The sequence below is a fragment of the Anabrus simplex genome, chromosome 1 (assembly GCF_040414725.1).
Source record: "Anabrus simplex isolate iqAnaSimp1 chromosome 1, ASM4041472v1, whole genome shotgun sequence".
NCBI classification, from domain to species: Eukaryota; Metazoa; Arthropoda; class Insecta; order Orthoptera; family Tettigoniidae; genus Anabrus; species Anabrus simplex.
In genome coordinates this window covers 1,124,926,500-1,124,953,141 of record NC_090265.1, presented here as the reverse complement: position 1 = coordinate 1,124,953,141, position 26,642 = coordinate 1,124,926,500, and positions in this window count along the sequence as shown.

Here is a 26,642-nt window from a genome sequence, read left to right as displayed (position 1 = left end):
CTCGTTGGATCTGAGGGATGCTCGTGTAGATGATATCCTAACGGGAGAAGGCTGTTATGGTACTATAGGGTCCGCAAAGCTGACCTGTGCACGACATGGTAGCTTAAGGGGATTTCGCCACGAAGCCATAAACAGCGGGTGAGTGACGTAGCATCGGTGAGCGTACCGCAGTGTGGATTCGATGATGTTGCGGTTATCATCCCCGAATACTTAAGTTGCCTTTACATGTTTATATTTCTATTGAGGTGGCAGTATATGTTATCTACACGGCTGTTAATGTAAACAATGAGTGAATAGGATTTTCCATTAATATTTTATTTAATCACTGAACGTGTAGGATGATAAACAAAATAGGAGCACATATGATCATTTTCTGGTGCAGCAATGGTTTGACAGGTCATGTAATTCGACCAAAATCATATACAGTAATCAAATCCAAACCTTAAAAATAAAACTTTTGTTTTATTGCATTGTAATTTGGTTCGTAGGAAAATATCGCTTTTCCGTTATTATTCTTGTATCTGATGAGGACATACGTATACATTTAACGTAACGTTAATAATTATTTAGCCGGACCAAGTGGCTCAGACGGCTGAGGCACTTGTTTTCTGACCCCAACGTGACAGGTTCGATCCTGGCTGAGTCCGGTGGTATTCGAAGGTGCTAAAATACGTCAGCCTCATGTCGTAGAGTTACTGGCACGTAAAATAATTCCCGTGGTGGTGGTGGTGGTGGTGGTGGTGGTGGTGGTGGTGATTATTGTTTTAAGAGGAAGTACAACTAGGCAAGCATTAACTCCCGTGGGACTAAATCCCAGTAATTCGGCGTCTCCGAAAACCGTAAAGGTATTTATTATGAATTAAAGCCAATAACATTTTTAAAAACAATAATTTAACTTAATAAAATTAATGGTCTTACATGTAAAATTTAACACCAGTTTTGTGGGGATGTCTGACCTGAAAGTTTTTTCTTTTTCATGTTTGTTGTAGAAGCTTCACTTCCCTTAATTAACTTGTAGTTGTTTTGTTTTGAATTTTATTATTGTTAAATGCACTTAGCATTTATTAATTAACTAACGATAAATTATAACGTTTTATTTTAGCATGCTGATGCATTTAATTTGTTTTGGGATCGTAAATCCAATATCAGTTGATTCGACTTATCTTTCGGCCATAAGCCCTATTAACTTAAATTTAGTGTTGATGATAATCAATCCATCAGGACTTTGGAGGTCAATCCGATTCGCTTAAGGCCTCAGGTGACTCTCATCGACCATGTTGACGTTGACGTTAGTGAGTTGCCTAACAATAACAATAACAATAACAATAAAGAGTGTTTAGAGTTCGAGGCTCGGAAGCTAGATTTTCCAGAATCACATGGAACTACCCACGGCTATCAAAGGAAGTTTTCAGGTAGTTATTTTTGTTGCTCTGAGGAAATATTTTCCTTTTGCGATGGTTTTACTATTTTGTCCTTCAGGTACAGCTGTAAGACTATATGGCCATACTTTTTTAAAATGCTATTTGTTCGGGGCGTCGACCGATGTGGATGTTTTGCCCCAACTGGCACCATATTGTATGAACCTGCATGTAACTGGAATGGTGGTAGTGTGGAATGTCGATTAAGGACGTCACAAACACCCAGTCCCCAGGCCAGGGATAGTTATCATTACAATTTAAAAACCCTGAGCCGGATTGCAATCGAACCCGAGGCCGCTGGGTGACAGACGGACACCAAGGAGCTGGACATATCGCCATACTACTCCGCAACATTATAACATTTTGTGGACACCACCGCGGTCGTCAATGCAGGTGACTTGTTCAGTGACTCGCTTATTTGTTCATTTTCCTATATTTAAATTGCTCTTTTCTTTTAAATAAATTGCATTATATCCCCTTAACCAGCGTTTGATTTCACAAATAGAATTAGAGACTTCACTGTTCCCATAGCCTTGTCTGCAAGTGACCAAGAACCATTAGAACCCCTGAGAAGACAGAATGCTCATAAATACCATCGACTAAGTATGCTGAACATCAACTTTTGCAGGTAAGCTACGATTAATGGATTCAATAATATTTACACACAATTAGGTTCAAGGTATTTGTTTATCGCATGCCTTATTTTCGTTCGATCGTTCGTTCGTAATCTCTTTATCTTCCAGGGTCGGTTTTTCCCTCGGACTCAGCGACGGATCCGACCTCTACCGCCTCAAGGGCAGTGTCTTGGAGCTTCAGTCTCTGGGTCGGGGGATACAACTTGGGAGGATGACCAGTACCTTGCCCAGGCGGCTTCACCTGCTATGCTGAACAGGGACCTTGTGGGGGGGATGGGAAGCAAGAGGGAAGGAAGCGGCCGTGGCCTTAAGTCAGGTACCATCCCAGCATTTGCCTGGAGGAGAAGTGGGGAAACCACGGAAAACCATTTCCAGGATGGGTGAGGAGGGAGTCAAACCACCCACTACTCAGTTGACCTCCCGAGGCTGAGTGGACCCCGTTCCAGCCCTCGTACCACTTTTCAAATTTCGTGGCAGAGCCGGGAATCGAACCCGGGCCTCTGGGGGTGGCAGCTAATCACACTAACCACTACACCAGAGAGGCGGACTGTGCCTTATTATCACTTAATGAATATGTTGATTATTATGGTGGCTTATTTATCGCGTGGAATAACATGCAAACGGAATTTGAAAATGTGACCATTAATACTCGTGACTATTGAGAGTTTATTTTAACTGAGATGGGCATTAGCCATGTCTCGCTATCACTTATCATGGTCAGTTGATGTGAAATAATAAAAAGCTATAGTTATTCTATAGAACACATTACAAAATCTCCATGCATTAACCGACAATATTCTCTATTTCTAAAATTCAACTGGCAAATTATATCCCGTTAATGATCAACCAATCCACCATCTAGAACAAGGCTGACTCATAACTCAAACAAACAACCTAGTATCAATACATTTTTAAATTTCCCCCATTAATATCCCGTTAACAACAATTGGGTGTCACCTAGAGCCTATTTTCAAAACGAGCACAAATTATTTAAGAGAGCCAAACAAACTTTATTGGCTTGTGATACGTTGCGGCGATTGTTACATATCAGTTTGGTTCATCAGAACTCATTTCCGTCATAACATTGGTATTTCATCTACCCTTCACTTATTTGTCACTTTTAAAATCAACATCATGCTGAAAATTGCTCGTCTCTATATCTCATCGTTACACGTTGAATACCGCACTCGATTCAAGTGGCTAATACACTTACATTAACCCTGACGTGCGGAGATACAACTCGTAGCTTAGAGTCAGTCACGACTCTCAATCATCATATCGGAACAGCACACATATTTATCAGGCGCTCTTTCTCCTCTAATAAGACCTTTCAATCACTAAAAGAATCGTTCTAGCACACACCACATGCAAACATGGCAATCACTCTTCCGTATTTATTGCAGACTAGCAGAAGTACCCGTTCTTCGTACGGGTTATCAGAGACTGGCTTTAGTTACTCATACTATCGGCGTGACTGACTTCATTAGATATTTAGATCACGGGTGTATTTACTTAAGTACGTAGAAATTGTCATGTTTGGAATTACAGTGTATCTTCTTCTTCTTTCCTTCATGGGGCCTCTAAATATTAGTTCCTAATTAGCATCGACCTCTAAGATCTTTTGCTACCATGATTTTCCTTCATTCCCACCTAGATATACCTGCTCCCTTCACAAAGCTGCAGGTTTAGTGTAGGTATACTTCCGAGATATACCTGCTCCCTTCACAAAGCTGCAGGTTTAGTGTAGGTATACTTCCGCTAGATAGTGCCACAAATATAAATATTATTGAATGTATTTGTTTGATCCGACATTTCGTAACTATTACAAATGATCAAGGAAATGCGCGATGCATAAAAGAAACTACTGTAATTATCGAGAATTATAATTCTCGGGGCTTGTCACTCATGTTGTGCATATATAATGAATCTGAGTATAAATGTTGAGAAATTTTTTCAAGTCATGGGCGCACCTTCTTGACAATTGTGTACAGTATATAGGTTGTTTTCATGGTTACAATGATCGTAAAAATGGACCAAAATATCGGCACTAATAACATCAGTGATCCTGCTACTCCATGATTTGATTGAAAAAAGTTTAAACTATAGGTAACAGACTCCGCAAAATGCTGAAACCTAAGCCAATATGTAAAAACGGAGGCCCGTCGGCAACCGCTGGAGATCTCCGAAGCTATTATTTTTATACTTCACTCCCTTTCCATCCCCGCCCAAAGAAGTGCTATGAGCGTCTTATACAACAGTTTAGTTTTTCCAGATAGTAAGTCATATGTGTATCAAATTTGGTTGGCAGCTATGCAAAAATGTACATGCATAATGTATCTTGGAGCTGACGTTGCCATGGTTACGGCCGTCCGTTTCTTTATCCGATTCCTAGAGCAGGGGTAGTGTGGTTCCGATATTTCCATAACGGTTGGTTTTAGGGCCTTAAACATGGTTTTCGTGCCCGAAGTGTTTACAGAGTTTTGCTCTCTGCGTCAAGGGCCTTAACATGAGCTTTGTTTCGTCCTTGTTCGACAAATTCGAATTCGCCTATATTAGTCTATTATTTTAATATTTTTATATCTCCCTCGCCGCCCCCCTCGAATTGTTTTGAAAATAAAATACAGCACATGTTACTCACTGGCAATGTAGCTTTCTATAGGTGAAGTAATTTTTTAAATCGGTTCAGTAGTTTTTGAGTCTATCCGTTACAAACAAATATACAAATGTTTCCTCTTTATAATATTAGTATACAAGTTTACATTACATCCCTACACATGAGGTTACCGTCAGGAAGGGCATCCACTCGTAAAACAGGGTCAAATCCACATGCACGACACAATTCGCACCCGCAACCCCACAGGTGTGGGTAAAGCGATAGAAGCAGAATATACTCATTTTAAAAATTCAGCCGTTTTTATTCTTTTCACCCCTTAAGTGGATTTTCCAAAAAGAGTGTGTTCATTTTTAAAGGAGATTCCAAGTACCAATTTTAAAGTCTGTAACACCTTCATTTTTTTAGATATATGTATCCTCATATAAATAATTCAACTCCTTCCTCACTTCTTTTCACACCTACCCACCCTCCGTAAGTGGAATTTCTGAAAACAAATTATTGTGTTCTTTTATTTTTAAAGGGGACTTCAAATATCAATTTTCATGTCTGTAACACGTAAGGTTTTTGTGATTTATTGTAGATAATTTCGCTGCTGTAGAATCCTGGAGCTGACGTTGCCATGGTTACGGCAGTACATTACTTTATCCGATTCCTAAAGCAGGGGTACTGTGGTGCCAATATCTCCGTAACGGTTGGTTTTATGGCCTTAAAACATGGTTTTCGGGCCCGTAAGGCTTACCGAGTTTTGTTCTTTGCGTCAAGAGGATTAAATTGAGCTTTGTCTCGTCTTTATACGACAAATTCGATATTTTGCCTATATTAACCTATTATTATTATATCCCCCCGTGCCCCCCACCTCGAATAGTTTTGAAAATAAAATACAGCCCATGTTACTCACTGGCAATGTAGCTTTCGATAGGTGAAGTGATTTTTAAAATCGGTTCAGTAGTTTTTGAGTCTATTCGTTACAAACAAACAAATTTATCCTCTTTATATTATTAGTATAGATCACGGACAAATCCATTATTTAGTTCTCATCCCAATTGTTTTCTTATTCTTAATACTGCATAAATCACTTTAACTTTACTATCATTACACTAGACGTCTTTAACTCGGGGAAATCGTGATTATTATTTGACCACTATGACATTTGTCATCATTACTATTATTTATCAGTATCATTATTATTATAACCAAGGGAACAGGAAGGTTTTAAACAACTATCGAGGTATCTCATTGATTAGTATACCAGGCAAAAGTATTCACTGGCATCTTGGAAGGGAGGGTGCGATCAGTGCTTGAGAGGAAGTTGCATGAAAACCAGTGTGGTTTCAGACCACAGAGAGGCTGTCAGGATCAGATTTTCAGTATGCGCCATGTAATTTAAAAATGCTACGAGAGGAATAAATAGTTATGTCTATGTTTCGTAGATCTAGAGAAAGCATATGACAGGGTACGGAGGGAAAAGATGTTCACCATACTTGGGGACTATGAGATTAAGGGTAGATTATTAAAATCAATTAAAGGCATTTACTGTATGTTGACAATTGGGCTGCAGTGAGAATTGATGGCAGAATGATTTCTTGGTTCAGGGTACTTACAGGGGTTAGACAAGGCTGTAATCTTTCACCTTTGTTGTTCGTAGTTTACATGAAAGGCATAACGTGGCGGGGAAGGATTCAGTTAGGTGGAATTGAAGTGAGCGGTCTGGCCTATGCTGACGACTTGGTCTTAATGACAGATTGTGTCGAAAGATTGCAGTCTAATATCTTGTAACTTGAAAATAGGTGCAATGAATATGGTATGAAAATTAGCCTGTCGAAGACTAAAATGATGTCAGTAGGTAAGAAATTCAACAGAATTGAATGTCAGATTGGTGATACATAGCTGGAACAGGTAGATCATTTCAAGTATTTCGCATGTGTGTTCTCCCAGGATGGTAGTATAGTGAGATTGAATAAGGTGCAGTAAAGCTATTGCAGTGAACTCACAGTTGCCATCAACAGTATTCTGTAAGATAGAAGTCAGCTTCAAGACGAAAATACCTTTACATCGGTCTGTTTTCAGACCAAATTTGCTTTACGGGAGCGAAATCTGGGTAGACTCAGGATATATTATTCATAAGTTAGAAGTAACAGACATGAAAGTAGCGAGAATAATTGCTAATGCATACAGGTGGGAACAATTGCGAGAGGGTAGTCTGAATGAGGAGATAAAGGCTAAGTTAGGAATGAACTCGATGGAGGAAGCTGTACGCATAAAGCGTCTTCGGTGGAGGGGTCATGTGAGGAGAATGGAGGAGGATACCTTACCTAGGAGAATAATGGACTCTGTTATGGAGGGTAAGAGAAGTAGAGAGAGACCAAGACGACGACGGTTAGATTCTGCTTCTAACGATTTAAAGATTAGTTGTATAGAAATGAGGCCACAGCACTAGTTGCAAATAGAGTATTGTGGCGACGTTTTATAAATTCACAGAGGCTTGCAGACTGAACGCTGAACGGCATAGCCGTCTATAATGATAATGTGTGTTTGTGTGTGTATGTATTATTATTTGGTGTCATTAGTGAAATGTCCACCCAATGCTGGTGGAAATGTTGGTTAAACCAATGTGTTCATTGCACTTTGAGATAACTGCGAGATTATGACTACAGATTTCGTAATAAAAGTTATTTCTCCTTCTCGTGATGTTTTTGTTTAAAGATATGATATAGCCTTGTGCCAAATATTACTGTTTCTATGATTAATTTTGATTTGTGTGCCAGTGTTATTTCGCCCATTTAATCAATGTGTTGATAAATTCTCCTTTAGGAATTTCATTAGCCAATTAACCTAGTGGCTTGGCTACGTTAGTACCGTATGTATATTTAGTATATAAATCCATACGCTTTCACAACCATATACTAATGACATAGTAATATGGTCTTCCCACTTCAGATGTTTGCCTCATACTCTGTGTTTACCTCGAACTAGATACACAAAATTTGAAAATAGGTTCTATTCAATTTGTGTCTGTTTGGCTTTCTCTTAGTCAGGATATCGTGGGGAAACAGCTAAACAGAATAACTTGAAGCTGGTTATTCAAATACAATGACAAAGGGGTGTGAAATAAGATATACCGATAGCTTAATGCACAATAGTGCCAAATCAAAATTTCATAAATTGTGGAAAATGCAAAAACAAAGTTTCAACACGTGTTTTGTTACCACATAATGTACTGTTATTTGGTAGTAATGACGTTTTACGTATAATAATCTTTCAGACGTGTTTTTCTAATCAATTTATGTTAACAATTTGCATACATTTGTGCTGATGTCAGGACATGGAACAACTGGGCGCTAGTTAACGCAGTTTTATTGGACATAGGATATTATTGCCTTATCTTGTAAAATTATAAAACAGGTCATAAATTCAATAGAAGGTACATTTCTTCAACTGAATTTAAGAAATATGTACGTTATGTAACGTAGGATTATTACTGAATTGAATCTTATACTAAAATCAACTCAAAATCAAATTTCTCCTAAGTCAATAACGACTGTGTTATCGAACCATTTTTGTGTGAAGTAAACATTATTGCATGAGGTGAATGCAGGTGCTATTTTCATGCATCGCATGCAAAAGAAATTGAATTTTGCACCGATTTTTGATCCAAAGGGTATTTACTGTCATCTAGTCCTTTCATTTGCCTCATCCATTCTTACGGTTGCCCAAACAGCTTCGTAATAAACTCCCTTTGCCGGAGATAAACTGTTTTAAAACTCTTTATACAGCTGGGATGACTCCAGTTATCAACATAGTCAGCAAATCTTTCTTCTTTTTGAAGTAATATAGGTAGCAGTTCTGCGGTTTTTGGTTGAAGAGGGATTAACCTGTATCTCACGGAATTAGTTCTTCACAGAATACTTTAACTTCACCAAGCTGCTACTTTGTGTAAAGCGAAACCATTTTATGCGTAACCAATTGATTTTTTAGTTGTTGTCATCTTTTCTTCTGTTGTGAATTACGCATTTTGTCAATGGATTCTAAATCTTTCTGGCCATTTCCATGATAATTTCGTACTCATGAAGAGTATAAATGCTTTCTCATCCTTTCAATTGTGGCATAAATGGAATCGTCCTCTAGGTAACTATGGTCACATTCCATAAATTTTAGGTCCAGCGTTTTCAGGTTGGGATGTAACTATGTATTCATGGCGTATAGTAGACCAGACAACATGTTTTGGTTCCTGTTCTGTCCACCACACGTGTCTGCAAACAGGATTAGATGAGCAACTGCTGGAATTAGTTTACAAGTGAGGTGTTCTATATAATCCTGATTGGTTGTAGTGGTTTTAGTGCGTTCTGCCTCTTTACACTTAGAGCATTGGTTCTTTCTTAGGAATAAAAATTGTTAACGGTCGTTCAAATTATTTGAAAATATATCTACAGTAAACACACTTCCGATATCTTTGGGTGGTCCGGATTTTCACTGTGCAACCGATGCAATGTAGGTATATTGAGATCAGGAACCAGGTAGAGGTGACTACAGTACTCTTCTTCGTGCAGTAGTGTGCAGAAAGTTTGGGTAACGACGAATTGAAGGCACGCACATGACCAGCAACTTCTTCTGGAGTGCAATTAGATGCTGGTCGTGCTATTCTAGCATCATAACCGTTGTACGTTCCAAATGAAGTCTTACGCTTCAATGCTCCATTTACCATACCTTTAGAAATCCCTAAGGTGATTTAAGCAACAAGTTCACAATCAAGAGGAAGTGCACATCGATGCCCAGTCCGGACATGGCACTAATGCGCACTTGAAATCTCAGAGAATTGAAGAGGCTTGGACTTGGCATTTATATGAGTTTACGACAAAAGTACGCGTGGATATGGTGTTTTTTAATTTGTCGAATTAATATGGATTTCGCCATAGATTTGGACAAGGAATTTAAGTGCACTCGATCCAGCTTCCCAAAAGGTTTCCTTAAGTACCAATATGTCAAAATCACAAAAAATTGGACTTGGCACTATTGTGCATTAAAGTATCGATACATTGTTGATCAGCGTATAGTGGGTAAAAACAACTTTTCACCAACTGTCCAACATCTCATCAAACAACATTTCATTAAAAAGGTTAACGCAGTAATTGTGTATTATCTAATTTCCATCTTTTATATCTTCTTCTTCTTCTTAATCTGTTTATCGTTCAGGGTTGGCTTTTCCCTCGGACTTAGCGAGGGATCCCACCTCTACCGCCTCAAGGGCAGTGTCCTGGAGCTTTAGACATCGGGTCGGGGATACAACTGGGGAGAATGACCAGTACCTCGCCCAGGCGGCCGCACCTGCTATGCTGAACAGGGGCCTTGGTGGGAGATGGGAAGATTGGAAGGGATAGACAAGGAAGAGGGAAGGAAGCGGCCGTGGCCTTAAGTTAGGTACCATCCCGGCATTTGCCTGAAGGAGAAGTGGGAAACCACGGAAAACCACTTCCAGAATGCCTGAGATGGGAATTGAACCCACCTCTGCTCAGTTGACCTCCCGAGGCTGAGTGAACCCCGTTCCAGCCCTCATACCACTTTTCAAATTTCGTGGCAGAGCCGGGAATCGAACCCGGACCTCCGGGGGTGGCAGCTAATCACACTAACCACTACACCACAGAGGCGGACTCTTTTATATCTGTTGTCCTATATTGTTATCGTACAAGATATGATAATGAATATATTTAGAATTGTAAGTCAATCAATGACGAACATCGCTGACAAGTAATTTTGTTAACGAACTATCTGGCAATGGTGGTTGGGGGAGGGGGGGCTTGTTGTGGTGTTTGTAAGCTGCAAAATCGTGTGGTCGTAGCTCCTACTGATCAGGAAGATAATGAAGATGACTATCAAATCGAGAAGAAAAAATATGAAGGATCGATCACTTGAAGAATGAGGAAGAAAGGAATCTTAAAAAGTGATTGACAACTCACATCTCAAATTTTCGAATATCACCCACCCAGTAGAAAAAATTATTGAACCTATCAACTTTTGTTAGTAGTTGAGGTGTGCTTTTCTCTTCAGCTGCTGCGCGTAAAAGAACTCCTGCGGGACGAATATTACTGCTGGTATGAAAAAACCTAGCCCGTTAATGACGGTTATACAGCAGCTAGTGATAAATTAATTTAAAACCCATCGGTCTGCAATATTTCATTCTGTCTTGAATGACGCTACAAGCAGCAGAAGTATAATGTTTGTTTGACAGTCGAACCCTTGTCCCGTTTCTCTTCGGGGTCATGCATGAGGTGAGATGAATCTGTCGTAGTGCGTTTTTATGATCGGATGCCATTCCTGACCTCAACCTCATCATAGGAAATATGAGATGAGATTAATGACGTGATATATGATAGTAGGAAGGAAGAGGATGAAACCTGGTGCTGCACATAGCGTACTCCTGTCGAATAGCACCAATAGCTCAAGGCTTAACGTCCCCATCCGACGGACGAATCACCATCAACAGCGTCATGTGCCCTCACTCCATATATATGCACTGCGGAGAGGTTTGGAATTTAATCCAAGCTTTTGGCACGCAATCTAGCGATTAGAAATTATATACCATCATCTCCCCTTCCCTGCCATCCACCATTCTGATGGGGAAAATTTTTCCGACAAGCGGGACTCGAACCGGCTAACAACGGTGTCAGATCATTTAGACATCAACACATTAAAGATCGTGACCAACAGGCGGGCAGTAGAAGTATTATCTTAATTAAATTATGTCTTTGGGTTTCCATATCTTCAAATTTTCATTTTACGATAAAATATTAACCGAGGCTTAAGAATCGAAGTCACCTGTAAAATAAAGGTATTATGCATGGATAATTTGAAAAACCGAACCGAATGAGGAAGTTGTAAGAATTTTCTTTCAGAAAGCCTAATGTGATCTTGTTGTTTTATGAGTTAATAAACTTTTACAACCAATGTTATTTCATCCCTATTGTATATGACAAACTTATTTCGAAGTGATGTATCTGGATTGTGACAAGTACAATGAAAATTAAAACCACGTCCGAATGTCACGCTGAAATATGTCTTGTTCATCCAATTGATCGTCACACTGAGCTGCGCCATAAAGTTTATTTGACTTCCCAGATGTCACGTAGATCGAAATTACACTCATACCGCTTATTGTTCAATAATGTATAACACATTGGTCATCTGAAGGATCACACAGTTTTTCTCGGTCCGCTTACTCTACTGAAATTTCACACTATTAATCCATAGTTTCTGCTCAAATCAGGGTTTTATGCTTTCTTCTCATTAATTCAGGAAGGAGGCTTGCTTGTTGTTTAAAGGGGCCTAACATCGAAGGTCATCGGCCCTCAGGAAGAAGGGTGGGGGGATGTGTTCAGAATCCTCAAGGAAGCCTACTGAATTATCTAAATTAATTCCTTATATTCACTACCTAATATAAAATATCCAGATTGTCCTGTAATACATTCCCTCCTGTGGAAGAAATGAGCCTACCATTTATCCTCACGAATGTTCTAACTCTGCCTGCGAGATTTTCTGTTAGAAGTCTGAACATGCTGGAGATATCACAGCCGATTCATTCTAAAGTGCTCTACCCAAAGCAGTTTCTGATCTGGGTAGTTGGAATATTAAGTTGGTGTTCTATTATTATTCATTTCATATGTGTTCTAGGGTTATGGCTCTGGGTTGACTAGTTCACAGTACAGATTAATGAACGCCATTTTTAGTGTCAAACTCAGAGTCCGGGTCTGGTTAGGAGACTATTTGAATCGTTTTTTTTTTTGAAACGACACATGTCAAGATTTTGTCACAATTGAGTTAAGGCAAGTAATACAGTCTTTAAGTATAGATCTATCGTTTTCCGCAGAAACTACACACGTCACTGCATTGCTTTATCTGGTAGCTCTGCCTGGGAAATAATAGTTTGTTGGAGAAACAGCACTTGTCACTGTCACTGTACGTTTTAGGTTGATATCTCCAAACTAAGATTTATTGACATGTGCTGTTTCAAAAAAAAACGATTCATTTATATTCTGCGATAGTTTGAGTGTATTGGTAACTGATCGGAACCATTAAATGAGCACACATGACTTTAAACATTCTGAAAAAGCGCCAACAAGTTTCTAGATTTAACTTTAAACATTCTGAATAAGTACCACCAGGTTCCAGGCATAACTGTAGATATTCAGAATAAGTGCTATCGAGCTTCTAGACATTAAAAACACGGAATAGCCAACATGTAAGCCTATGTAAAATACACCGATATTTAAAATGTCAGGAAAACCAATCTAGAACTTCAAACATTCTGAATAAGCACCAACAAGCTTCCAGACAGTGAATATTCTAAATAAGTTGTACCAAACTTCCACACGTAAGTTTAAACGTTTTAAGCGCCACCCATCTTCACACACATATAACTTCAATAAGCGCCACGCATCTTTCAGATATAACTTCAATAAGCGCCACCAAGCTTCCAGATACAACTTCAATAAGCGCCACCAAGCTTCCAGATACAACTTCAATAAGCGCAACCAATCTTCCAGATATCACTTCAATAAGCGCCACCAAGCTTTCAGATTTAACTTCAATAAGCGCCACGCATCTTTCAGATATAACTTCAATAAGCGCTACCAAGCTTCAAGATATAACTTCAATAAGCGCCACGCATCTTTCAGATATAACTTCAATAAGCGCTACCAAGCTTCAAGATATAACTTTAAACACTCTGAATAAGCGCCACCAAGCTTCAAGATATAACTTTAAACTGAATAAGTGCCTCCAAGATTCCAGATATAACCTTAAACATTCCGAATAAGCGCTATCGAGCTTACAGCATTAAACGTTCTCAACAAGCGCTACCAAGCTTCCAGTCATGACATTAAACATTCTGAATAAGCGCCATCAAGCTTCTAGATATAACTTCAAACGTTCTGAATAAGCGCAACCGAGCTTCCAGATAGTAAACATTCTGAATAAGCGACACCAAACTTCCAGAAGTAAGTTTAAAAATTCTAACTAAGCGCCACCAACTTTCCATTTATAACTTCAAACATTCTGAAAAATCGTCAGCAAGCTTCCAGATATAACTTTAAACATTCTGAATAAGCGCCGCCAAGCTTCCAGACAATAAACATTCTGAATAATCGTCACCAAACTTCCAGACGTAACCTTAAACATTATAACTAAGCGACACGAATTTTCCACATATAACTTGAAAAATTCTGAATAAGCGACACCAAATGTCCACCTATAACTTTAAACATTCTCAATAACCGTCACCAAGCTTCTAGATATAATTTTAAACATTCTCATTTAGCGTCACCAAGCTTCCAGAATTAACTTAAAACATAAAGAAATAAATGAACTGGATTAAAGCCACTATATATATTCAATAATAAAGCCAAGCTTTCAGCTAAATTGCATTGGCCTTCATCAGGGCATGTGAAGTTTTGCCTCCGACAGTGAGCAAAGAAATTATCTGAAGGAACGTGAAAGTCATGCCCATATTATCCACGGCCTACCTCACTAACTCGACTCAAGGATCGTGACGCTGTGCTGAGGTGGTTGGGAGGGAAGTTACTGATTCGCTGCCCTTTGTTGACAGTTTGAGTGCGTCCCGCTATGCCATGGTGGTGTTATACATGTATTTCTGCAGTACAGGTTTCCATGTATATGATAACTTGAAGCCGTCTTCCCTGCTGATGTTATTTGGGCGCAGCTCTATCTCTATGGCTTCCCTCACAAGACGAGCACAGAAGTCTTTTACAGGCGCGATGACCTTCGCCTGATCAAAGAGGATTTCATGGTCTGTACTGTTGAGATGTTCTGCTAAGGCATACTGGCTTATCGTGTTCTCCGTGGGGGATGAAATAGCGACATTCTTTACCGACCTGATGTGTTCTTTCACCCTGATGCTAACAAGCCTTTTTGTCATGCCAACGTATGAACAACCACAACCACATGAAATTTCATATACGCCCGGCGTTTCAAGATGTGGTTTTTCTTTGACTGGTCGAAACAGACATTTGAGCTTCCGGTCTGCGGTGAAAACTGGAATTATATTGTACTTTTTAAGAATGCGCCCTGTTCTGTCAGTTATACCTGCCACGTAAGGAAGGAATACTTTTTTCTTTTTGCTATAGTCCTGGTTGGTACTATCCAAGTTAGGCTCCTTGATCTTCATAGCTCGTGTTATGTCTCCTGATGTATAGCCATTTTCTTCATGGATGTTGTCAGCTCTCTCAGTGCACCCGAGCATTCGTATCGCATATCTTGTTCTTGGACGAATCGCGCTTCCACAATAATGGGAACGTCTATCGCCACAACATGCACTACTGGAGTCCGGACAATCCTCACTGGGTGCGACAGGCGGCCCATCAAGTAAGATGGGGAATGAATGTTTGATGTAGAATCTTGGGGAGTGTCTGATTGGACCTTATTTCTTTGAGGGCCATTGGACGGGCCCACGCTACCTGCACTTTCTGCGTCAGGAACTCCCACTGCTACTTGAGAATGTACCCTTGCACGATCGTTTGACGATGTTGTTGTAACAGGATGGAGGTCCAGCACATTCGACTTTGCCCGTTCGTAACTCGAATTGTTTTATCCGTATTGTAGTATTGGTTGAGTGCGGATGTTATAGTTTTCATATCATCTGTGAATATGGCGAGTAAACGGAAGAAAGTGACTGTTTCTATGGAAGACAAGAGTGCGTTAAAGAGCCCGGACAAAGGAGAAAAAAAGTGGCTTCAGATTATGGTGTTGAACGTGTTACAGTGGGTGACTGGAAAAAAAGAGGGAAGAAATTGAAAAGTGATGCTCTACCAGAACAACAAGTGATGCACTGAAAATTAGAAAAACAATGATATGGTGTATGGCTTTTAGTGCTGGGAGCGCCCAATGACAATTTTGGCTCGCCAAGTGCATGTCTTTTGATTTGACTCCCACAGGCGACCTGCGCGTTGATGAGGATGAAATGATGATGAAGACGACGCAACCACCTGGGGCCCGAGCCAGTGGAAAGCCTGCCGTAAATGGAACTCAGATATCTGTGACCAAAGACCAGCACGCTAACCATTTAGCCATGGAGCCGGACATAAAAACAATGAAAAAATGTGATTAAGAAAAAGTAAGTGAAACACTATTTCTTTGGTTCACTCAAAACCGAGAAAAGGGCCTGCCAACATCCGGCCCCATTCTGCAAGAAATGGCAGTGCATTTCCAGAGAGATTTAATGAAGGGGACTCTAATTTTACTGCCGGTGCTGGGTGGCTTGATCGGTCAAAAAACGGTCCGGCATTAGGCAGCTTAATATCTGTGGAGAAAAACTGTCAGCTAAATCCGATGATGTATTGAAATTTAAAAAGGAATTTCAAGAAATAATTCTTTCTGAAGGATTAAAAAGTGATCAGATATTTAATTGTGATGAGGCTTGGCTAAATTTCAAGATGCTGCCATCAAAACTCGCGCAGCCCAAGCGAGACGTCTGCCCCTAGATACAAGCGTAGTAAGGAGAGTTACTGTTCTTGCCTGAAGTAAAGCTACTGGGAACGTAAAAGCAAAATTGCTCATTGTCGGTAAAGCAAAGAAGCCTATGGTATTTAAAACATTTTTGTTCATGCACTCCCAGTCCATTACACGAATTAGAAGGCTGCCTGGATATTTGCTGATATCTTTAAAGGCCGGGATGAGTGGCTCAGACGGTTAAGGCGCTGGCCTTCTAACCCCAACTTGGCAGGTTCGATCCTGGCTCAGTCCGGTGGTATTTGAAGCTGCTAAAAAACGACAGCCCCGTGTCGGTAGATTTACTGGCACGTAAAAAGAACTCCTGCGGGACTAAATTCCGGCACCTCGGCGTCTCGGAAGACCTTAAAAAGTAGTTAGTGGGACGTAAAGCAAATAACATTATTATTATTATTATTATTATTATTATTATTATTATTATATCTTTAAAGACGGGTTTTTTAAACAGTTTGTTCCAGATATAGAAAAATTTCTAGGTTCAAATAATCTCCCTAGAAAAGCTCTTTTTCTACTAGACAACGTTTCATCACACCCTAATGAAGAGCAACTTGGAAGTGGTGACATCAAAGTCATGTTCCTCCCTCCCAACGTGACGTAATTATGCCAGTCAATGGATCAAGGTGTGCTGGAAATATTGAAAAGGAAATATAGGCGGAAATTCCTTTCATCCCTGATAGAGGAAATGGACATTGGCAACGACATGATAGAAAAGTTAAAACGAATAAACATGGAAGACGTGGCATACTGGATAGCACAATCTTGGGAAGAAGTTGAAACGACGACATTAGCAAAGTCTTGGAACATATTGTTGAGTGAGGTTAAACATCGAGAGGAGGTGTTACAAGAAGACATGGAATACATTGTTCCCTTACCGAATTGTATTCCTGGCTGTGAGGATGCTACGACTCAAGATGTGAGTAAGTAGTGTGCACAAGATCAGCTGTTTGAAGTAACTGACCCTGATATTATTATTTTTTTTAATGCTAACGAAAATGAGGATCATGATAAAGAAGAACAAGGCAGTGCACAACAAAAGGAGAAAACAATGACTCACAGTGAATAATGTAATTGGAAATGGCATTAACCTACGTTAAGCAACAGCCCGTAGCAAGCGAAACGGAGGTGTTGATTTTTCGTCAATGGTGGGATCTCGCAGCAAGGAGAGGTGAATCAGCAGGCAAGGAGACATTGTTGACAAGTTTCTTTTTGTGAGACATTTGCAATGTTTTCGTTTAATACTGCACGTACTGTACAATTGAATTGATAATAAATAGAGTACCGCTACCGTAAGACCTGCCGTTGTTTTAATAATACAGCACAGTATAGCCTTCCTGTTTGTCTTAGTTCATTTTCAAAGTTACTAGCAGTTTCCCGCTGGCTCCGCCCGCAACGTACAAAGTATGGTGTTGTTCGTTACTATCCTCACGGATGTACGTATTTGCAAAGTTTCGAGTTGATGAAATGAAGCACATGATCTGCTGTGGTAATAGAATGTAATATTATGTCAACAAAACACTTGAAAATACATCCCACAAAGAAATTGAATTAAGCGTTCCTTGCAACAACACTACGCGCCGAACTGTTAAAATGGCCTTCAAAGATCTTCGTCATAGAGACAAATGTACTCATAACGTTTTTCATAATCTACCAATGTAAATAGTTATTACCTCAAAAGAAAGCGCTTGATCCACTGAGTGTTTTAGAGCAAAATAAACTGCGTACCTTAATTATAACGAAAGATATGATTGCTTCAATGAGAAAAAATATTGAAGAAATGAGACGTCAAATTGATTGTGCACTCATAACTTTCCTCAAAATCAACTAATGTGAAAAGTTAAGAGCTGAAATGAAAGAGCTTGACCCACTGAGTGTTCTTAGGCCAAAACGAACTCCGTACATCAATTAGAACCAAAAATATGATTGCTTCAAAGATACAAAAATGAAAAAAAAATCAAATAATTTGAGGAAGGCGGAAGTTCAGTGATTTACAGTAACTGATGACAAATCTGTGCATGAATACCTCTCAGTTTAAAAATGAAGGAAATCGACTGGATAGAATGGCTGGACTGACTGACTTTAGTTTCCATAATTTTTTAATATATAGATTCTGTATTATCCGACAGGTGCTCAACTAAGTAGAAATGCGTCTTAAGAGGTGGAGGAGAATTTTTATGGTTATTTGCCTGTCGGATGGAGACGTAAAGCCTTGAGCAGACCTCTCGATGCTATTCGACAGGAAAAGGCTATGAGGCACTAACGGCTTTTACCCTCTCCCGGTTATAAAAAATCCATCTTAAAAAATTCATCTCACCGCAAACCCGACACAGTAGAGAAACGGGACAACGAATGGACACACGTTCGGTTATAACGTCATGCACCCTTAGCCAGCAGTCCGCATTTCAAATCACCCACGCTGTGACTTCACAGATCTGTCAGGAGAAGGCCTGCGCGTTCGGTTACGTAAAGATAAGCATGCATTTTTAAATCGCCCGCACTTATTACGTCACAGCTCCGTCACTGCACCAAGGGGGAGATACGCAAAGAGCCTGTGAGTGCGTGAATAGTACCTTTTACAGTAACTTGCAAGCTCGCCGTCAAAGTGTACCTCAAGCTGATATACATGCGCACATGCGCACTAGCTATTCCCCCCTGTTTATGTCTCTAGCGGTATCTAATAGTTATTTGTTTACAGTAACTCACGTAGTCGCGGTGAGAGTGCACTGTTATGTCTCTAGTGGAATCTGATAGTCTTTTGATTACAGCAACTCACGAAGTCGCCACGAGAGTGCACTGATATGTCTGCAGCGGGATATGATAGTCATTTGTCACGCTGTGACGTGACAGCTCTGTCAGGAGAAGGCCTGCGCGTTCGGTTATGTAAAGATAAGCATGCATTTTAATCGCCCGCGCTTATTTCGTCGCAGCTCTGTAACTACACCAAGGGGGAGATGAGAAAGAGCGTGTGTAAGGTTAGGTTACCGTTCGTAGTCAAGGTTAGGTTAACACACGTTTTAACTACACCTACTAGTCACCTCACTAGTTCGGCTCTTCTGAGGTTAGGTTGGCGTTTCTAGTAGCGAGGTTAGGTTAACACGTTATAGCCTCAACTACCAGTCACCTAACTGATTGTACTTCTCCAAGGGGAGCCTGTGTGTGAGGTTAGGTTAGCGTTCGTGCGCAAGGTTAGTTTAACACGTCATAGTGACATCCTAACCTAATCTGCAGGTCACCTAACCCATTTGTGGCTCCTCCATGGGTGCCTAATGGATTCGGCTCCTCCAAATGGCTGCGTAACGTTTCCGACTCGGCTCCTCCAAGGGGGCTCTCTCCGATTCGGCTCCTCCAAAGTGGCCCGTGAGGTTAGCGTTGCCGTCGTACGTAAGGTATGACGTCATAAACTCTCCTCGCTGCCAGAAACACTCCAGGTTCACCACTGAGGTTAGCATTGCCCTCATACGTATGTGTATGACGTCATAACCTCATCTAGGGAAGTCAAAAGCGCCCCAGATCATTTCCGGACCAATTAGGCTCCTCCAATGGAGTCTGTGAGGTTACGCTTGTTCCCGTACGCAAGATTATGACGTTATTCCGCACTTAATGGTCCAGAACCTACATAGCCTTACTACTCAACTAGGGATCAATGACCTCATTCCAGAATCGACAGAGCCTTACTACGCAACTAGGGGTGGAACTGCTGACTCAGCACCCGTTGTTTAGAGCATACTTTCATTGGTTCGATCCGCCTAAGGTAATGGAATGTTGAAGGACGGTCAAAAATATTGACCCTGTGTGTCATTGTTGTTGCCGTATTAAAATGTATGGTGGCGACTCAGTTTCACTCGATAAAATGAAATTAGATGCCCCTGAATCGTGGACACTACACCTGACAGAAATCGACATCCTGCAAGCATTTGAAATGTAGGCTAGTGGTTCCGTAGAATCTCTTGGAAAGGTAATATCTCTTATTCCAAGTTCCTGAAGATGGTATTCCAGAAGAGATCTTCAGTACGCCTCTTACGCAAACGGTGTTTATTGTACTAGAGACATCCGGAATTTATACGGATTGTAGCAGACGGTTTCGTTGAAGGAAAGACACTACGTGGATAGAAACGATGAATATCATAAGACAGCCAGCGATGAAGACAATACCGAAGGACCGTCGGAGATTGTTATCGGTGGAATACTGTGTAGGAGCGATATGGATTGTAAGATGATCGGAGATTTAAATGAGACTTTGGAGTGGGTATGTGGGAAACTGGGAGTTATATTTCTAAATACGAATGGGTGGGTAGAAGAAAGGGATTTGCACTCAGATGGCCTTCACTTCAACCACCGTGGTAATTTATATGTTAGGAAGTTTATTTAGAAAGGTTATACGTAGGTACATTCAGGGAAACGGGGTGAACTAGGGAGCGGTGATAAATGTACAGGGATCTGGAACTCAAGCAGGGGTGACATAAAATGGTATGTTGAACTGTAGGAGTATTGTAAAGAAAGGAATAAAATTGAGTAATTTAATAGATAAATACCAGATACAGAAATAGGAGTTGAATCATGGCCGAGAAATAATATAATGGATGCAGAAATATTCCCACGGAACTGGAGTGTCTATCGTAGAGACAGGATAGGAATAGTAGGAGAAGGAGTATTCATTCCGGTGAAAGAAATCGGTAAGCTGTGAAAAAGTTACAGATGACAAACATGAATTTCTACTTGTAAGGCTCATCTCTTAATTTTTTAAGAGTGTACAGAAGTGGAGAAAATTGGTGCAGACGCTGATTCGTAATTATTTGATACGATAATCGGATTATGTGGGAAACGACACGGGGAGGAACGTGATTTTAGCGGGTCATCTCAATTTACCAAGTGTCAATTGGGAAGGTAATGTGAATGACAAGAAGCATTACCAGCAAATGGCAAATAAGTCAATCTGGGAAAAACTGCTGAATCAGAAATAGATGGAACCAACTAGAGGGAAAAATATTCTCGACATAGTGCTGGTAAAGCCAGATGAGCTCTATAGAGAAACTGATGTAAGAGATGGTATAAGTGATCATTAAGCTGTTTACGTCGTAATTAAAAATGAATGTGATAGAAAGTAAGGCAGTACCATATGGCTGATAAGACAGGGAGTTTTTAAAAATTAATTATGATCGGTGGAAAACAGACCGTGCGGTGGGTTTAGAGTAATTGTTGAGGAATGTGAAAACGGGTATCTACTTTTAAAGGTAGTAGGAATGAGAAGGACCCGCTATTTCGCTATATTACAACAGAGAAATGCAGAGTCTGAAAAGGAGATGCAGGCTGGAAAGAAATAGTTAGAATGGTTATGGAAGTAAGGAGAAATTGAATCAGCTAAGGATAACATGATGGCAAGCAGTCATGCAAATTTTAGTGAAAAATGGAACTGTATGTATTATATGGGTACTTAAAGGCAGAAACAGGTTCCAAGAAGGACATTCCAGGAATCATTAATGAACTATGGGAGTATTCTGCGAGGATCTACAAAAGGCAGAAGGATACAGTCAGTGATATGTGAAGACTGTTGGTTACGATAGATAGAGGAGGTGACTAATACTAACAAGGTATTGAAAATACCTACGATAACAAAGACACAATAAGATACAACATTTGAAAACTAGAAAAGAAGCTGCAACTGATTAGATTTCTGGAGATAAACTAAAGATAGTTCCTGGTGTTGGTTACTGTAATCACATTCTAGTTCGTGAACCATGGGTAACGGTTGAGGTTCCTAGTTAGTGGTTCTGAGAGTCGGGATACCAGTTGCTAAGGAATGAGAGTGGGCATCTCGGACATATTCTGAGTCATGGCCCTCCTTGTGCTCAGGCGACTAGGACTGTACAATCCACCGGTGGACCCCAACCCGTCAGAGGAAAGATTCTCACTTGGACTACATGTAAGGTTACCATTCTACTCCACAGAATTTTCACCGAGGACGCTCATCATACTTTATTCTAGGAGTGGGTAAATGTGTCAAGAAACATGCGAGTACTTTTCTTCCGTACGGTACACTAAAATTCATTCTCCTTTACACAAGCGCATAGGAAAATGTACTCAACAAAAATATTTCCGATGGAATGCATATCAATATGTGGCTGGGAGGCGCGACTAGTCTTAGGGGAAATAATGGATAGAAAGAGCATTGCCATATTCGCGGTTCCGGCACAACAGTGATGATATAAAGGAACTCCATATTCTAAGTAAATAAACTTAGCATTATAAGATACAGGTCGAGAAGGTAACAAATAGATAGAAAAGTGAGTGTATGCCATGTGCCAGCCTGAAAACTAATAAATAATATTTCATTACCGAAATGATACGATGAAAATGATTAGACATCTATTAACTCAAATTGCCTAGCTATTGATATGCGCATGAAGTTAACCAGAAATTTTACTTATGTGCTTTTTTTTCTTTTTTTTTTTTTTTTGCTATTTGCTTTACGTTGCACCGACACAGATAGGTCTTACGGCGACGATGGGATAGGAAAGGCCTAGGAATTGGAAGGAAGCGGCCGTGGCCTTAATTAAGTTAAAGTAGTTAAAGAGAAACATGCAACAAGAAAGAAACAATTTATTCATCTGCATTATTTTCATATAGCACTAAGTTCCATTTTATGTTTCATGGTTGATCATAGTTGATCCAAAAAAACATTCGACGATTCAGGTAGTTCCACATCATACGTTAATCATCAAAGTTGACCTCATTGGAAGCAGCTGGGACCGTAGCAAAGACTACGTACGGTTCCGCTGCGCAATGTTTTCCGGACGTGAAAAACGTTTTGAGGACCGTGAATTCGTAGATTAATAAGATCTGAAAATGAATGAACATCAAAATATGAGATATCATAATTATCAATGAAAAAATATGCACCAATAATTAGTACATTTTTATTTGAAAGTATCCCCGCCGTATTTTCAGGCTGCCATGATGACATAGAGATAAAATAGTTATTATGTAAATTTGCATACTGGCATTCAGAAATCTTATTAAACTCTTGATAATATCAACCTACAGATGAGGTTGCTAAATATATAAATGGAAACTTTGAGCACTGTATTGTCAAGACTGTTTATAAAGGCTTTAGTGAGATAGTATACACATTGAGTCCTCAGCCGCATGGCTGGCTGGATCCTTACCAGCTCAACAATTCCATGGAAATACTGACCCTATGAGCAACACTTTCACTCCGTTCTTAACAGAGATTGACCGCATAATGAGGGATGTTACTAGCATTGCTCTTACCATAGTCGCATCCATACTGTCAGAGCCAAGGATATTCCAGAGACATTTTACGGAAAGTAAGACATATGCTCTGGCCTATACCGGTACATACAGTCGCCTGTAAACACTGCGCCTCATTTTAGAGTGATAAAGTACTTTTTGGGACCACTTGTAAGCCTATTGTGGATTCAAATGTTGTGTTACCTTGCAGAAAATGAATATCACTACGGGTTGTGATTTTTCTGAATAGCGATATTAGACGAAACGTTTACAAAGGCTACTTTTGATTGTTCTTGCTTTGCGACCTGTGAACCACTTTATATAGGATTTTTAAAACGCGATAAAGTGCGCAATTTACCGAAAATGCCAACTTTATTCTAAAATGCATTAAATGTAAAACATACTATTTTTAAATAAAACTTTATATTTCTTCCTCTATTTCTCCTCCTCATTCTTCTTCTTCTACTACTTCTGGAAACTTAAACTGAAGTGTTTGCGCACCCTTGGACTGCCTGAAAATGCTGTTGACTGTTAAGTTTGACGAAGCAGCTCTGTGATTCTGTATCTAGCGTTCTACCAAGATCATAGACACTGAAAGATATTTCATTGACACTGCGTTAGGCGCGTTTTATCTGAGATATACATAAATTCAGACCATCAACACAACCCCTGTATCATTTGTGGAAGAAACAACAACATGAAATACAACTTAATGTTTATTTACAATATATCAATTGAATTATTGTGAAAATACACGGATATATTTGAAGCAATTAAACTAATTATATGATTGTTCTTTTAACAGTCTTCAGGAGTCTAAGATTGTAATGATACTGACTAGTCAAACAGCCCACTGAACACAATACAGCTTTACAAATCATCTTCATCTTCATTTTCAATTTCAAAATATCTCGAGCTGCAAGCACTAGCACAAACAATAATTGAGCTAATTCATAGGAAATCAAACGCACTAGAGGTAGAGAAGAATACTTATAAATTTACTCCCGTCGTATTTGTGAGATAGCTATGGCAACAGTTCATGACATTTGTATTGCATGAAGGTGGATGTCACCACTTGCGAGACAGGAAGCTGGGATTGGGGATGGGCTTCTAGCCTCCAGCAAGCTGTAAGTTATAGCAAATAAACACCACCGTATATCTTTCAGATAACAGGCGACTAATGCAGTGTTAAATACAGTTTAACTCTAAGTGATAGAAGAATCACAATAACAGAACAAACTGTTCAAGTACGGCATGCGGCAAAATAAATGACACTAAAATGATTGTCCACCTGCTGTCCACGTTTCATTTGCGATTAAATATTTATTTATTGTATATAATAGTGTGGCACATTTTGAATTCAGTGTTATGTTGATTTCTGCATTTATGGTTCTCACAAGAGACGAGGTCATACGGAGGGGTCCATCAGAATGGGTCGAGTTTGCTTCACATTAAAAAACAGTACGAGGAGCGATTTAATGAGGAGGAGCAATTAACAGAACAATGTTAGCTATCGTTGACAGGTTCCATCATACGGGCGCCCGAGAAATGTCACTCGTCACTGAAATGCGTCTATTAGATGGATATTTAAACATCTGGGTGGATCTGCATAACGTATTCAAGTTGCTCACCGTTAAACAGAAAGGGATGGACGAGCGCGAATACAGAATTGCAGCATATTTATGTCCATGTGGTGTAAGGATCCTGATTTCTTCTGTAACGTATGGCTTTCTACATTAGTAGACGAATAAGTTTGAGTGGCGTTTATAAAAGTAGGAAAGATCACAATATGAAGATAAAGTTGGAATTCAAGAGGACAAATTGGGACAAATATTCATTTATAGGAAGGGGAGTTAGGGATTGGAATAACTTACCAAGGGAGACGTTCAATAAATTTCCAATTTCTTTGAAATCATTTAGGAAAAGGCTAGGAAAGCAACAGATAGGGAATCTGCCACCTGGGCGACTGCCCTAAATGCAGATCAGTATTGATTGATTGATTGATTGATTGATTGATTGATGGATTGATTGATTGATTGATTGATTGATTGATTGATTGATTGATTGATTGATTGATTGATTGATTGATTGATTGATTGATTGATTGATTGATTGATTGATTGATTGATTGATTGATTGATTGATTGATTGATTGATTGATTGATTGATTGATTGATTGATTGATTGATTGATTGATTGATTGATTGATTGATTGATTGATTGATTGATTGATTGATTGATTGATTGATTGATTGATTGATTGATTGATTGATTGATTGATTGTCACATTCACCTTGATGGTTACATCAACAGATAAACAATTCATTATTTTAGTGCCGGCCATGATATATTGAGCCCTTATTTCGTCGAGGATGCTGCGCAGAATCTATAAACAATGGACCATGTAGTCAACTTAGTCCTCACTATTACCCCTTTCGTGCAGTATTTGCGCCTTTTGTCGCGGCAGAAACCTACCCCTCCAACGACAATAGATACAGCAAGATGGAATTACAGCCCACAGCGGAGAACTCACTTACCCTTCTGCAACGCCATATATATCATGGAAGATCTTTCCCGTACCCTTCCTACTCCCCGGATCTCATGGCCTAAATATAAGGCAAGTTGAGAAAATCAGTTTTCAAGATAGATGACCCACCTACAAATACTTCCAAATTACGCAAGAAGATAACTTCATATTTGTGCCCTTACAGAAACCTTTGTTCACGAATATGTTCATTAATCTTTAGAAATGATATTAGCAATGGTACATATTGTGAACACATAATGTTCAATTTAACAACATTTCAGTGTAGTTTGTTTCACTGCATTCGGCATGCTCTATGATTTCCTTCAAAAGCGGTCCTGTTTCATGAACATGACTTTTTATTATTCCGCTCTGCACCAGTATAACTTTACATTTCCTGTTACGTTTTAGCCTATAGCAATTGAAATAAATAGTTAACGAGATTTTACTATTAGCTCTATGCAAATGCGATTTTAATTTCATGTTAATAGTGTCAAAGGACATTAACATTTTATCATGAACATCAATGTCTACGTTTTCTGTAAAAATTGTAAATGTCAGATTCCAAACGCTAAAATACACCATTCCTAATTATGAACATTCCATGAATATTTTACCCAAAGTTGTTAATTTTCAAATGTGATTCGTTGCTATTAGCATTCCAGATGATGAACTAAAGGAGTTAGATACTT